This window comes from Engystomops pustulosus, chromosome 4 (genome assembly GCF_040894005.1).
Source record: "Engystomops pustulosus chromosome 4, aEngPut4.maternal, whole genome shotgun sequence".
NCBI classification, from domain to species: domain Eukaryota; kingdom Metazoa; phylum Chordata; class Amphibia; order Anura; family Leptodactylidae; genus Engystomops; species Engystomops pustulosus.
Window position 1 is genome coordinate 192552080 of NC_092414.1, and position 14880 is coordinate 192566959.

At 44.2% G+C, this 14880-nt stretch overlaps 1 long non-coding RNA gene across 1 annotated transcript in view; it reads left to right on the forward strand.

The window, feature by feature from the left end:
• Window positions 1–14880, forward strand: part of LOC140127917 (uncharacterized) — a 39759-nt gene that overhangs the window by 19240 nt on the left and 5639 nt on the right. The window contains exon 4 of the long non-coding RNA XR_011855078.1: window positions 9242–9361. This is a non-coding gene — a long non-coding RNA (uncharacterized lncRNA). The remainder of the gene's footprint in view (window positions 1–9241; window positions 9362–14880) is intronic.

Here is a 14880-nt window from a genome sequence, read left to right on the forward strand (position 1 = left end):
AGATTGTTAACACCTTGACATCTTCATAGTAATTACCATATAAGTATAAGCCGACGAGTATAAGCTGAGGCCCCTAATTTTACCACCAAAAACTGGGAAAACCTATTGACTCGGGTATAAGCCCAGGATGGGAAATGCATTGGTTACAGCCTCCCAGTATATAGTCAGCAAGCCCCCAGTAGTATACAGCCATCGTCCTGTAGTATATAGCCAGCAAGCCCCCTTTAGTAGCCAGCCAGACAGCCAGTCCCCTTTAGTAGCCAGCCAGTTAGCCAGCCCCCTTTATTAGCCACCCCCCTTTAGTAGGCAGCCCCCAGTTTGCCCAGCACGTCATCATGGCCACAGCTCTGCCGGCTGTTATAGCAGACTATGGTCTCAGTCCATATACCACAAAGCCAATCCTCGAGTGGAACCCGATAGATACCCAGTGAACCTTTATGGAGACAGCCCTCAAAGTAGCGCTGGGGAGCAGCAAGTGGAGCAGCTTGACTATCCCCTCCTCCGCCCCTCGCCCTTCCTTTCTTTTCTTTCAAAGCGACCTAACCCAACATTTGGAATGTGCCCAATGTGCTGGAGGTGACATTCTGGGAATGAGATGAAGGTTGTAATTAGCTGACCCATCCGTTCTTGGTTCTACGGTTCTTAGTTCAGGATCATCATTGGAAGCAACATACGTATAGACGTCTGTTATGTTGCTACGCTTTGCAATTTTTGGATATATTATGGAAAAAAGTGAGTCCTGTGTTACTTGTTGTGTGCCATTGTTATTGTATACTCTCAGATTTTTGTAACATCATGCACTGCAATAAAAATGGATTGTTTAAAAAAAAGGTTATTCCGAGCGTTAAACCCCATAACGCTGGCAAAATGGGCCTAAGTGTCTGAATCACAACTTCCCAGTATATTGCACGGAATATTAAATACCGTCACTAGGAAGTAGAATTTGTTACGCAGTAAACAAGCCCCTATACAGCTCTGTACACATAGAAGTAAAAACAGTTATGGATTAAGCAATAAATGTGAAAGCAAAAAGGGACATCGCTAAGAAGGGGTTAAAGACTTCAAAAAATACCAAAAAAAGGGTCGGAAGACTTATGTTAATACAACATTATTAATTCTCATGTTGCTTGAGATAGGTGACAGTGATGGTGGGTTAAAACGTGACATGTAAACATTTGGATGCATAAACGAGGCTAATCTCGATATTCAGGTATATAGAGAATGCATACTCCACCACTAGGGGTCACTGTGATCCAGATGATCATATGCAGCAGTGTGTTCACTCCATACTAGGGGGAAATACCAGTTTGGAGGTCATTATCGCTTCCACAGCAGTGATGGAGGAAGAAATATGTGGCTTTTGCCTTTTTCTCTTGATGAATGATGTAACGGCAGCATCAAAGCGATGTAAGAGAAAAAGAGCAGATGCTGAAAGCGAGCAGTCACCTAGATCATTGCATAAACACATGTATTCCTTAATTTAAAGGGAACTTATCACCAAATTTTAACCCATGAAACCACTAGCCCCCTCAGGTAGGGTATGAAATGTTATTTCTAGAATTCCTTCTTTTATGTGAAATCTCACGTTTGCAAATAAAAATCTCCTCAAAAGTCATGTGCACAGAAGAGTCAGGTTTAGAGGCTTCAAATGGAGTGTCACTAGAGACACCTCTATCTTGGGTTGCATAGTACCTGCTAACATGATATAACATGATAATAAAAAATGAGGCTCTCATCTTTTAAACCTCATCAGGCATGTGGTGCTGTGATCTACAGAACATGAGATACAGGTAGACAAAGGAATGCAGATTATAATCAAGTTCCTGCCATTTTGCTGCCTGTACGTCTGGTGCTGTTGATCACAGAGCCACTTGATGGAATTTGAATGCTGCTTTATCTTTACTTTAACACCAAAAGCATTTTACTAGGTGCTATACAACAGAAGATATATTTGAAGTGATGCTGCCCCCGCAGCCTCTAAACTTGACTCATCTCTGGCAGATATCTCTTTTTTGCTGAAATTTTCATGAGGACGTTGGAGGTGATTTTTTTTATAGGTAAAAGGGTGATAGTTCACATAAAAAAATTCTAGAAATTACATTTTATATCTACTTGATGGGAAATAATAGTTCAATGGGGAAGTTCTGGTGACAGGTTCCCTTTACGAATTCTGGTATATATAAGAATTGCATTATTTAAAGATGACTATGCAGCGCACATTATGAGTCTGTGAGGGGAAGTAGTTTACCAGCTGTTTAGTACACAGTGGGCCACATGACAATCTTTGGGCAACATTGGGGGTCATTTACTAAGGGCCGATTCGCATTTTCCCGACGTGTTACCCAAATATTTCCAATTTGCGCCGATTTCCCCTGAATTGCCCCGGGATTTTGGCGCACGCGATCGGATTGTGGCGCATCGGCACTGGCATGCACGCAACGGAAATCGGGGAGCGTGGCCAAACGAAAACCCGACGGATTCAGAAAAACCACTGCATTTAAAAAAAAAAAAAAAATCTGTTGCGGAGCTTGCACTTACCTTCACTCAGCCCGGCTCGGTGAACTCCAGCGCGTTCCGATGCTTTTCAGCGCAGCAGCGCCACCTGGTGGACGGCGGAGGAACTACCTTGATGAATCCCGGCCGGACCCGAATCCAGCGCAGAGAACGCGCCGCTGGATCGCGAATGGACCGGGTAAGTAAATCTGCCCCATTGTGTCAAACTTCCATATTTTCTTTCAACATGATTTTGCATGGTTAAGCATTCATACAAACATATAAATAGTGATACTACACAGGGTGTAACAAAGCGCTTGGGACATTGGAATATACTCGCAAAATACACATTGGATCAAAAAATAAAAATGTGTCAAATATTTAAAAAAAAAATCTTTTTTCAATAATGGGGATTGAATTGGGGATATTGAGAAATATACATCGGAACCAGAAAATATATGACAAATATTTATTAAAAATCTATCCAATGATGCTAAAGTTAACCCTATATTTTTACACCCCCATGGGGAGTTTAGGGGAGTCGATTTTTTAATGTAGAAATTATATTCAGCATAACACGACGTGGACATTTTAGTTTTCTGTTCTCTTCGGGGGCTGGTGTAATGTGAATCCCCACCTCTCACACATTGGAAAGATGATTAACCCTTTACCGAGGGTAAAATATAGGGTAAAAATTACAAACACATTAACTATCGCCCATCCGAAAATGCCCGATCTATCAAAATATAATAACAGTTTTCACTGAGTTTAACCCCGTAACGGAAACTAGCGCCCAAATTTGAAAATGGCACTTTTTGCCATTTAAAAAAATATAAAGCAAATCTATAAAAAGGTCGCACAGTCCTAAAAATGGCAGCTTTGAAAACTTCATCAAAAGTCGCAAAAAATGACACCACCCACAGCTCCGTACACTGAAGTATAACAAGGTTATTAGTGCCAGAAGATGGCCAAATTTTTGTACAGCAGATTTTAATTTTTGTAAATGTATGAAAACATAAAACCTTTACAAATTTGGTATCCACGTGATCGCACCGACCCAAAGAATAAAGTAGACATGTCATTTGGGGCGCTCAGTGAAAGTCGTAAAATCCAAGCCCACAAGAACACGCCGCAAATGCGTTTTTTCACCATTTTCACTGTATTTGGATTTTTTTTCCCGATTCCCAGTACATGACATGGATAATTAAATACCGTCACTTTGAAGGTGGGGAGTGAAAAATGGAAGTGAAAAAACTAAAAAAGGCCAGATCGTCAAGGGGTTAATTTAAGTCTCCTCCCCTCTGAAGATTTCCCTTTTTTCTAAACTAAATGCAAAATATATCACCAACATTTTTACAGCTAACATAAAGTACAATATGTCACAAGAAAACTCAAAATTACCTGGATAAATTAACGCTTTCCAAAGTTATGACCACTTATAGTGACCGATTCTAAAAATAGTGCCTCGTCAGGAAGGTGAAAACTGGCTTTGGCGTCAATGGGTTAACGTCTAATGACCCAAAACATGCTGTTCTCCAGACAGTATGCCACATGTGTTTGACCTTAGCGATATTGAATATGTTCCATGGGTTACAACTTACTAGGACAGTGGTGACGAATAAGCCATCGGTGCCAGAGGTGGAACACTCTCTTTGGGCACCCAGGCCGTCACCCCAGCACAGGGTTTACCAGACAGGACTGAAATCCTCCTCCTGCAGGTCATGGAAGGCCGGGATGTACCAGGCTCTGTGCTATTTTCAATCAACACATCCTTGGCTGCCTGGAATTGCAGGAGGAGTGAGAAGGTGTGGACAGAGCCAGATTATCATTGGAGCTCCTTCTCCAAACCCTGTAATTCTTTCTGTTCGAGGGACCCTGGAAGGAAGCTACAATAAAAATTCAAGTTTCTCCTCCTTCTTTCTACTGTGTCTACAAGACGACAATATTACTGAAGGCTGTGACGGAGCAGGGAGCTATTGGTTACGGCTTAGTTGTGCCCAAACTACAAAAAACCCCATTTATTTATCTCAGTCTCTAAAACAGGGGTCTCAAACTCAATTTACCTGGGGGCCGTTGGAGGTAGATTCTGGGTAAGGCTGGACCGCATCAAGTTTTCCACACAAAATGCACTTACAAAATATCATTATTCAGATTCAAATGTCACGGCGTCTCCCAGTGCAAGGAAAGCCCCAAGCTGGGAGACGTGTTTTCTCTATGAACGCGTCCTGTGTACCGAGGGGTCCCAAGCTCCTACCGCACTGAGCCCAGTCAGGGACACTCCATTCCCCCCCCCCCCCCCGGTACTTGTCTCCCCGTGTCCCTCCCATCGAAGAAGATGAAGTCGCCGCTCTGACCTGCACCAAGTGCGTTCAGAGCGGCGACTTCATCTTCTTCAAGTACCGGAGGGAAGGGGATTAACCGGTTACGGGCCCTTTCCTGTTTTTTCATGTCCATTTTTCACTCCCCACCTTCAAAAATCTATAACTTTTTTATTTTTACACGTAAAGAGCTGTGTGACGGCTTGTTTTCTGCGTAACAAATTGCACTTCATAGTGATGGTATTTAATATTCCATGCCATGTACTTGGAAGCGGGAAAAAAATTCCAAATGCAATGAAAATGGTGAAAAAACGCATTTGCGCCATTTTCTTGTGGGCTTGGATATTACATCTTTCACTGAGCGCTCCAAATGACTTGTCTACTTTATTCTTTGGGTCGGTACGATTAAGGGGATACCAAATTTGTTATAGGTTTATAATGTTTTTTACAAAAAATTAAAACCTCCTGTACTAAAATTATTTTTTTGATTTTGCCAACTTCTGGCGCTAATAACTTTTTTATACTTTGGTGTACGGAGCTGTGGGTGGTGTCATTTTTTGCGAAATTTGATAATATTTTCAATGATATCATTTTTAGGACTGTACGACCTTTTGATCACTTTTTATAGATTTTTTATATTTTTCAAAATGGCAAAAAAGTGGCATTTTCGACTTTGGGCGCTATTTTCCGTTACGGGGTTAAAAGCATTGAAAAACCATTATCATATTTTGATAGATCGGGCATTTTCGGACGCGTCGATACCTGATATGTTTATGATTTTTACTGTTTATTTATATTTTTGTCAGTTCTAGGGAAAGGGGGGTGATTTGAAATTTTAGGTTTTTTTATTATAATTTTTTTTTTTTAAACTTTTTTGTATTTTTATTTATACTATTTTTCAGACTCCCTAGGGTACTTTAACCCTAGGTTGTCTGATCGATCCTATCATATACTGCCATACTACAGTATGGCAATATATGGGGATTTTCCTCCTCATTCATTACAATGTGCTATCAGCACATTGTAATGAAGGGGTTAAAACGAAATAGCCTCGGGTCTTCGGAACACCCGAGGCTACCATGGAGACGGATCGCCGCTCCCCGATGACGTCACGGGGAGCGGCGATCCCAGGTAAGATGGCGGCACCCATGCGCCGCTATCTTTTTGAGGCTGCTGGCAGCTTTGCCGGCAGCTATCGCTGTGCAAACACCCGCGATCGGTGCTAGCACTGATCGCGGGTGTTACCGGTAAGCCTTTGCTGCAATATGCAGCAAAGACTTACCGGCTATGGAGAGGGCTCAGCCCGTGAGCCCTCTCCATGCAGCATGACCCGACCGCCGCCGTGAATACACGGCGGGCGGTGCTTTTCCAGGTGGGGGCCGCAGAATATTGTCCCGCGGGCCACAGTTGGCCCGCGGGCCGCGAGTTTGAGACCCCTGCTCTAAAAGGTCCACCATCACTGACCTAGAGGATCTCTGGTTTTGTAGGGGCTATCCTTTTCTATAATATTTGCAATGCTAATATTTGGGTAGTTTGGGGCTCAATGGTATTTCTGGCAAAAATGTATCTGATGTGAACCCAACAAAATCAGACAGAAAATGTGCCACAGTTACCGGATGGTAAAACCAACCTGCTCAGACATTGTAGACCTGGGGTCGGGAACCTATGGCTTGCGGGCAAATGTGGCTCTTTTTATGGCCACATCTGGTTCGCAGAACGGGCTCCTTGTGGGTCCGGTCCGCTGCTCCGCTATTTGAAGCAGTCCGGCCGGCGGTGACAGGTCCGTCTACAAGCGGCTGACATCACAGTCTGTGAACCACCAGCGTGAACGGAGATGTCACCGCCGGCCGGACTGCTTCAAGTAGCGGAGCTGCAGGGGTGAGGTACTGGCTGTATATAGGGGGATAGCTCGCTGTTTACAGAGGGGGGGTGGCTGGCAGTATACAGGGGGGTCAGGCTGTATACTGGGGGAGCTGTCTGGCTATATACAGGGGGGTCAGGCTGTATACTGGGGTGGGCTGGCTGGCTATATACTGAATAAACATACTGTACAGCTCTTGCAGAATTATATTTTAAAATATGTGGCGCTTCTGGCTCTCTTTGCCAAAAAGGTTCCTGACCCCTGGTGTAGACTAACATTGCATCTCATATGAGTCGATTTAGCCATGAGAATGTGCCAGAGTTTTGACACGTTTGGCAAGTGGATGGGCTCCTGCAGCTCTTGAGGCGCCCACCGGTAATGGAAACAATATTTAGAATATTTTTAATTCCCATTCTGTTTACTTCTATATTTCTATATTTCCTTTTTTTTTGCCAAGTGATTAGATGAACATCTTTAAGTGTTTAAATTAACTTTGAGATCTTTGTTTTCTGGATTGAACAAATTCATTTCTTCTTGAATCAATTAAAAACTAATATAACATCCTTTGTCTTTTTAGAGGCCTTTTTTTAATTATATTATCTTTCACCGGTTGAATAAATATCTGTGCAAAAGTAAAAATGTTTTTTTGTTTAAAAATGTATTTTCCGAGTGGAGGAATTTGTCTATGAAAAGGAGAGGTTGAGGTGGGTGATGGGGGTATTTGTGTATATGTAAAAATTGTTGTCAAATCAATAAAGATTTGATTAAAAAATAAAATTACCATATATACTCGAGTATAAGCCTAGTTTTTCAGCACAAAAATATGTGCTGAAAACCCAAACTCGGCTTATACTCGAGTAAAAAAATATAGGTTTTACCAGGTTTTTGTGGTAAAATTAGGGGCCTCGGCTTATACTTGGGTCGGCTTATACTCAAGTATATACGGTATATTTTATTTTTAGTGCTGTACTTTATAGTGAGTGTGAAGCTTTCTTAATTTTTTTTTTTAATATTTTTGTAAGATCTGGTGGTTTGTGTCTGTAAATGAGGGTTTATACTATTGCTGTCTATTATGTAACCTATTTCTTGCATTAGTTTATCAGTTTTCCCCCTTTCTCTAATTCTCAAACTGGATAAAGACTAGATTCTATGGTAAATTCTATATGACTATCCATCTGTATTTACACCTAAGTTACAGCGGTACTGAGCAAGTCTAACAGTTGGGGCAGGGCATAAAACTTACAGGTTACTCCAGCAGCCTCTTTGTGTTTCTAGTTCTCTCTCACTGGACCCTCCTTTCTTTCCTACAGATTTCTATAGGCACTTGTAACTTATTACCACTCTCCACTTGTAGCTCACAGTGGGAAACCACAACATCATTTTGATAACTGACCCTCTAGAATAATGCGCATGGACAAGCCAACGCTCGCCAACCAGGGCATGTTTATGCTCAAAGCACTTAAGTGCCAACAGCATACCCCTGTAGTTATTGGCAGGGTCTGGGACTGCTGTAATATTTATTTTCTGGCCTGTTTTGGTCATTGTCTGCCTATATTGTCTGGATATTTTGAAGTATTCATAATTTCTGAACTAGTATTTAGTGGCGTATTTGGTCCCCTTGAAGTTGAACAACATGACAATATGACCTTTAACCAAAAGGATTGTGCACTCCAATAGCCATGTGAGCATGAGTAGTGGACCATGGACAAATGGAAATGGTGGACTCATATGTGTATGTGTTATACTTGAAGAAGAGATGGCCCCAGCGTTACTAGAGCCCTTTCCTGCTGTAGCTTCACAGGATGTCTACCCCTCCAAACCGCTTCATCAGCACATTCCCACTCTGGGAAAAGGTAAGTGCTCCTGGCTAACATGTATGTATGTATGTATGTATGTATGTATGTATGTATGTATGGCTCATAGGACCATGAGGGTGTGTATGTGATTCTACTAGGGTGAGACACAATGGGGTACATTTACTAGGTACGGGGTTTACAATTTAGGGTGCAAATCGTTTTTTTCGGTGTATACAGGAAGACGGCGCCACTTACAGCATGAGGAGGGGTATAAAGATGGATACACCACAAACTAACATCCCCACTGAGGAAGATACTGCTAGGTAGCGATTCGCGTGGGGCGTCGTTCCTCAGCACCCCGGTTTGGTGGCCTTGACCACAGATAATATATGGACCTTATCTTTCATGGTATGGCTAGCACTTTGACTTATGTTTAGGGATTCTTTACGGCTCCCAATTTAATTATTTTTGATATTTTGCATTGGTCAGCCTACTAATTGATATTGTGTACATCCTGCCATATCTCATTTTGGCCACCAGGGGGAGCTGGAGTAACAGGACAGTGGGCATTATTATGTGCTGGTCAGTGCCCTGAAGATGATTTGACTTGTGATGTTTGTTCACAATTTTAAATGTTTTTATTATGTTTTTTTTGTGGTGTGTTATTTTTTTTTCTCGATTCTTTGATGCCTTGCATGCCTCAGTTTCTCTATTATCAGCCATCCTCATGGTGAATCCCACTGTGCCTCTCTCTCTCTCTTTCTCTCTCACAGTCCATCTTCATTGACAGACACAGGAAGAGTGGAAGGGGGAGCAGGATGCAGACACCTCTAATTCATCATAGCTCAGGCATGTAAACAAAGAATCACGGAGAGACTGCAAATAGCACAAATGTAAGCAGCAGGGATTTTGAATAATTTGATGAACATAAAGAGGTTATTATTAAGGAAGTGAAGGTACATGGGCAACTTCTGTAAAAGAGTGGCCAACCCCTTTAGTAATGGCATGCAAGATGATTTTATAGAACACTTCAACATACACACACAATTATGAAAATAAATACATGTCACCTGAATATTAATTAAAAAAAAATAATTGTGGATTTTTTTAGCGCTCTGGTAACATAAATTGATCAAAAAGTATGTACCTCAGAATGGTACCAATAAAATGCATAGTTCATCCTGAAAAAGCCCTAAACTACCTCTGTCAACATAAAACCCCAACATTTTAAAAGTTAAAAGTCAGTGCTAGACTTGAAAGTTTGCTTGGTTTTTTTTTTTTTAAATAATTCCCCAAATAAAGTTACTGTGCACTGAATATCTTGGCAAGTAGTATCATGGTATATGATATGAGCAATCGAACCCCCTAGGGTTAAAGTACCCTAGGGGGCCTGAAAGACCTCTCAGAAAGTCATATGACTGATGCAGTTTAAGCACAATGGGGCTTGTTTACTAATGGTCTGCGGAACGCATTTCGATCGGACTTCCCAAGTTTTCGGGATTTGCGCTGCTGGGACGCGGGGCGGAAGCCTGAAGACGAGCCGCGCGGACATCGGGGGAGCAGCGCTACGCATCGGGGCCACCGGAGGGCGAGTATATGCTGGGCAGGCTGTATACTACTGGGGACAGGCTGTATACTACTGGGGACAGGCTGTATACTACTGGGGGCAGGCTGTATACTACTGGGGGCGGCTGGGGTGACTCTATACTACTGGGGACTGGCTGTATACTACTGGGGGCAGTGCTGTATACTACTGGGGACTGGCTGTATACTACTGGGGGCAGTGCTGTATACTACTGGGGGCAGTGCTGTATACTACTGGGGGCAAGCTGTATACTACTGGGGGCAAGCTGTATACTACTGGGGGCAGGCTGTATACTACTTGGGGCAGGCTGTATACTACTGGGGGCAGGCTGTATACTACTGGGGGCAGGCTGTATACTACTGGGAGCAAGCTGTATACTACTGGGGGCAAGCTGTATACTACAGTGGTCAGGCTGTATACTACTGGGGGCAGGCTGTATACTACTGGGGGCAAGCTGTATACTACTGGGGGCAGGCTGGGCTGGCTGTATACTACTGGGGGCAAGCTGTCTATATACTGGGGGGGGGGGTCTGTGACCAATGCATTTCCCACCCTCTGCTTATACTCGAGTCAATAGGTTTTCCCAGTTTTTGGTGGTAAAATTAGGGGCCTCGGCTTATACTCGGGTCGGCTTATACTCGAGTATATACTGTAAATATACTATATACTATACTTCTCAATACACCATCGTGTTTATAAGTAGAAGGCAAAGTGAGATCAACTAGTGTCCAAACAAACCAGATTCCTTGAAATACGAAGTATGAATTGAAGCCTAGGAGGAATTAGGTCACCAATTTAAAATTCATTTATCATGGAGCTCTGTACCCAATTTCTCCTAGGCATCAATTCAGACTTAATGCTCTAAAAGAAAACATTTGTCAGTGAGCCAGGTATTGCTATGTTTTGACATTAGATTGACACCAAATTGCCATCCACGAAGGAATGGTGAGCCACTTGCACTGCATCAGTTATGGCTTTCGTGGGAGTTGACTACTGATCAATGGGCATCGGCCAATATTACGATTGCAATATCTTGAAAAAAGCCAATGTTCCACTACAGTTAGTGAAATCCAAATTGATCTGGATAAAAGTCAACAATAAACTACATGCAGTAGGTATGGAAAGTTTTTCAGATATGTTTTAGGCTATATTCACACTGACGTATGGGGGACGTATATATGGGCGACGTATATACGGCCGATATACGTCCCCCATAGACGGCAATGGGCGCACGGCGCCCTACGGGAGCGGTACGGTGCTGCACGCGTGCGGCACCGTACCGCTCCGTACCCCGGAAAAAGATAGGACATGACCTATCTTTGTCCGTAGTACGGCGCCGTATGTCATAAGTTCCTATGAAGAGGGGCGGGGGTAAGCTGCGCTCACCATCTACTCCTATCCCCGTGCACTGCCGTTGCCTGGTACGGTACGGGCGGGCAACAGCAGTGTGAATGTAGCCTTACTCTTTGTTTCATTGCTGGTAATTGATAAGATAAAAAAAAGTTCTATATGTGGCTTGTTAACATGCTGTCCATTTCCTTTTGATCCTCCTTGAGATGGTTCTACTCCTTCATTGGAGTCCAGTTGTGTTTTTATAAACTGATTGGACTTGATTAGGAAAGGCACACACAGGTTTATATAAGAGCTCACAGTGCATATCAGAGCACATCCAAATCATGAGGTCTAAGAAACTGCCCAAGGAGCTCAGAGACAAATTTGTGGCAAGGCAGAGATCTGGCCAAGGTTACAAAAAATGTTTTTAAAGCCTTAAGGTTCCTAAGAGCAATGTGGTCTTCATAATCCTTAAATGGAAGAAGTCTAGGAAGACCACAACTCTTCCTTGTCCTGGCCGTGCCGCCAAATTAAGCAACCGTGGGACAAGATAACCGTGGGAGATGAGATCAAGTTCTACAAAGTCGCCTATCACTGCAGTCTCCACCAGTCGGGGCTTTATGGCAGAGTCTGCAGATGGAAGCCTCTCCTCAGTGCAAGACATATGAAAGCTACATACAGTGTACAAACCACATGAAGGACTCCGAGACTATGATAAATAAGATTCTCTGGTCTGATGAGACAAAGATTGAACATTTTGGTGTTTATCCTAAGTGAGGAGAAAACCAGGAGAAACCAGGCACCGCCCATCACCTACCAAATACAATCCCAGCAGAGACACATGGTGGTGGCAGCATCATGTTATGGGCGCAGGGACAGAGTGCATTTTTTGAAGCCCCAGCATCAGTTTTTTGTCTGACTTTGCTCATTATTTTCAGTGCAAACTGCTTGCACATGTATAAAGTGTCTGCGACACATGTTTTGCAGCTGTACTATACAAAATTCTGCACTGAAAGAGGCGTTTTGGTGCACAGTCGGACCATGCGCCACATTTATTGTGCAGTGTCTGACAGAATTGTGTTGCACGCTTTGTTAAAGGTGCACCCATAAAAAAAGTTGGTGCATTCTGTAGTTATGTAGGGAGCACCAGAATCATGGAGAACATGCGCCACAATTTGTGTATCTGGCACACCCTGCACACAGGAAAAACTGCAATGTTTTTGATAAATATGGACAAATGACGCTAGTCACACAGCTTAAATAACAATGCAGAAGCTTCAGAACATCTCTGTGACCATTCCTGACAGGCCCAGCCAGAGCCCGGACCTAAACCTAATTGAGTATCTCTGGAGGGACTTGAAAATGGCTTCCACCAATATTCACCATCCAACCTGAGAGAACAGGAGAGGATCTGCAAGGAAGAGGCAGAGGATCCCCAAATCCAGGGGTGAAAATTGTTTTGCACCGAGAAGACTCCTGGCTGTGCTAGCTTCAAAGCTACTTCTACTCAACACTGAGCAAAGTGGACGAATACTTATCAACGGGGGCTGAATACTTATCCCCGGGGGCCGGTTACTTATCACCGGGGGGCGAATACTTATCACCGGGGAGCGAATACTTATCCCCGGGGGCCGAATACTTATCCCCGGGGGCCGAATACTTATCACTGGGAGGTCACGGACCAGGATATTGTCCTCCGGCTCCCACGACCTCTTCCGGCCTGAACCCCTTCCAGTTGACCAAGAAGAACCGCTTCCTCCTTACCGTCTTCATGTCAAGGATCTCCTTTACCTCATAGGTGTCGGTGGAGTCAGCCACAGGTGCGGGAGGAGGTACTTGCCGGGAGAAGCGGTGTAGGGTGACAGGCTTGAGCAGGGAGACATGGAAGGAGTTCAGGATGCGCATGGTGGGAGGAAACCGCAACTTGTAGGACACCGGATTGATACGAGTCAGGACCTCGAAAGGACCCAAGAATCGTGGACCAAGCTTGTACCCGGGTATCTTCACCCGGATGTACCTGGAGGATAACCAGACCTTGTCCCCAGGAGAAAAGACAGGAGGAGGCCTGTGTCTCTTGTCGGCCTGGGTTTTGGTGCGGGCAGACGCCCAAAGTAGGGATTGATGAGTCTGCTCCCAGACGGAACTGAGGTCCTGCACTAATTCTTCCACCGCAGGAACATCCGAGGGAACTGAGAGTGGAAGCAGTGGGCATGGAATTCTTCTGTAGACAACAAGGAATGGGGCTGCACCAGCAGATTCTGAGTCCAGAGAGTTGTAGGCAATACAGTGGACCAATCGTCCTGACGGCAGAGACAACAGCCCGGAGTCTGGTTAACCCTCTCCACTTGTCCATTGGACTGAGGGTGGTAAGCTGAGGAGAAATACAACTTTACCTGCAGTTGTCTTGGCTGCAGAGAGAACGCCAGAAGCGCAAAGATCAGAGACGATGTGTAGAGGAAGACCATGTATCCGTAAGATATGTTGGAAGAAGAGGCTGGCAAGACGTGGAGCAGACAGACCTGGAAGAGGGACAAAATGAGACATTTTCAAAAACCGGTCTGTCACCACCCAAAATCCTCTTCTGCAGAACAGGTCGGACCTACGTCTTGCCAGGGGGAAGCTGCCGAAGATCCACTGGAGCGGCGGCAACCAACTGTTCTGGAAAGATGATATTCTGAGGGACCGGCTCTTCTCCAAGGACATCTGAGGCACGGGAAAGGGCATCCGCATTTATATTGTGCTCTGCAGGTTGGAAGTGGATTATCAGGTTGAAGAGGGAGAAGAATAGTGACCAACGGGCTTGCCTGGGATTAAGACGTTGAGCTATCTGGAGGTACGAGAGGTTCTTATGATCTGTGTAAACAGAGACTGGATGGCGAGCTCCCTCTAAAAGATAACTTTCCAGGGAAAGTTTGATGGGCAAAAGTTCTCTATCCCCAATAGAGTAGTTCTTCTCTGCGGGAGAAAAAGTTTAGGAAAAGAAGCCGCACGTGAGCATTCGGCCCTTAGGCCCCTTCTGGGTGAGCACCATCCCTGCACCTACAGAAGATGCGTCCACCTCCAGGATAAAAGGCTTCTCCGTATTGGGTCTAGAGATAACTGGAGCCGTGGCAAAGGCGGACTTTAACTTTTTGAAGGCTTCTTCAGCTGCCAAAGGCCAGAGGTGCAGATTGGCGCCCTTCTGGGGGAGCGCCATGATAGGAGAGACTAGAGTAAAGAAATGTGGGATAAGCTGCCAGTAGTTGGTTTTTGAAGCCCAGGAACTTTGAATGGCTCAAAGACCTTCTGTAAGCGGCCACTGCAGAACTGCAGATAGTTTTGCAGGATCCATCTGGAGACCTTTGTCAGAGATGATGTAGCTGAGAAAAGGAAGACTCCGTTGGTGAAACAGACACTTCTCAAGCTTGGCATAGAGACAATTAGCCCGTAGGCGGCCAAGAACTTACCGTATGTGAGACTGGTGGGTCTCGAGGTCTGGAGAGAACACGAAGATGT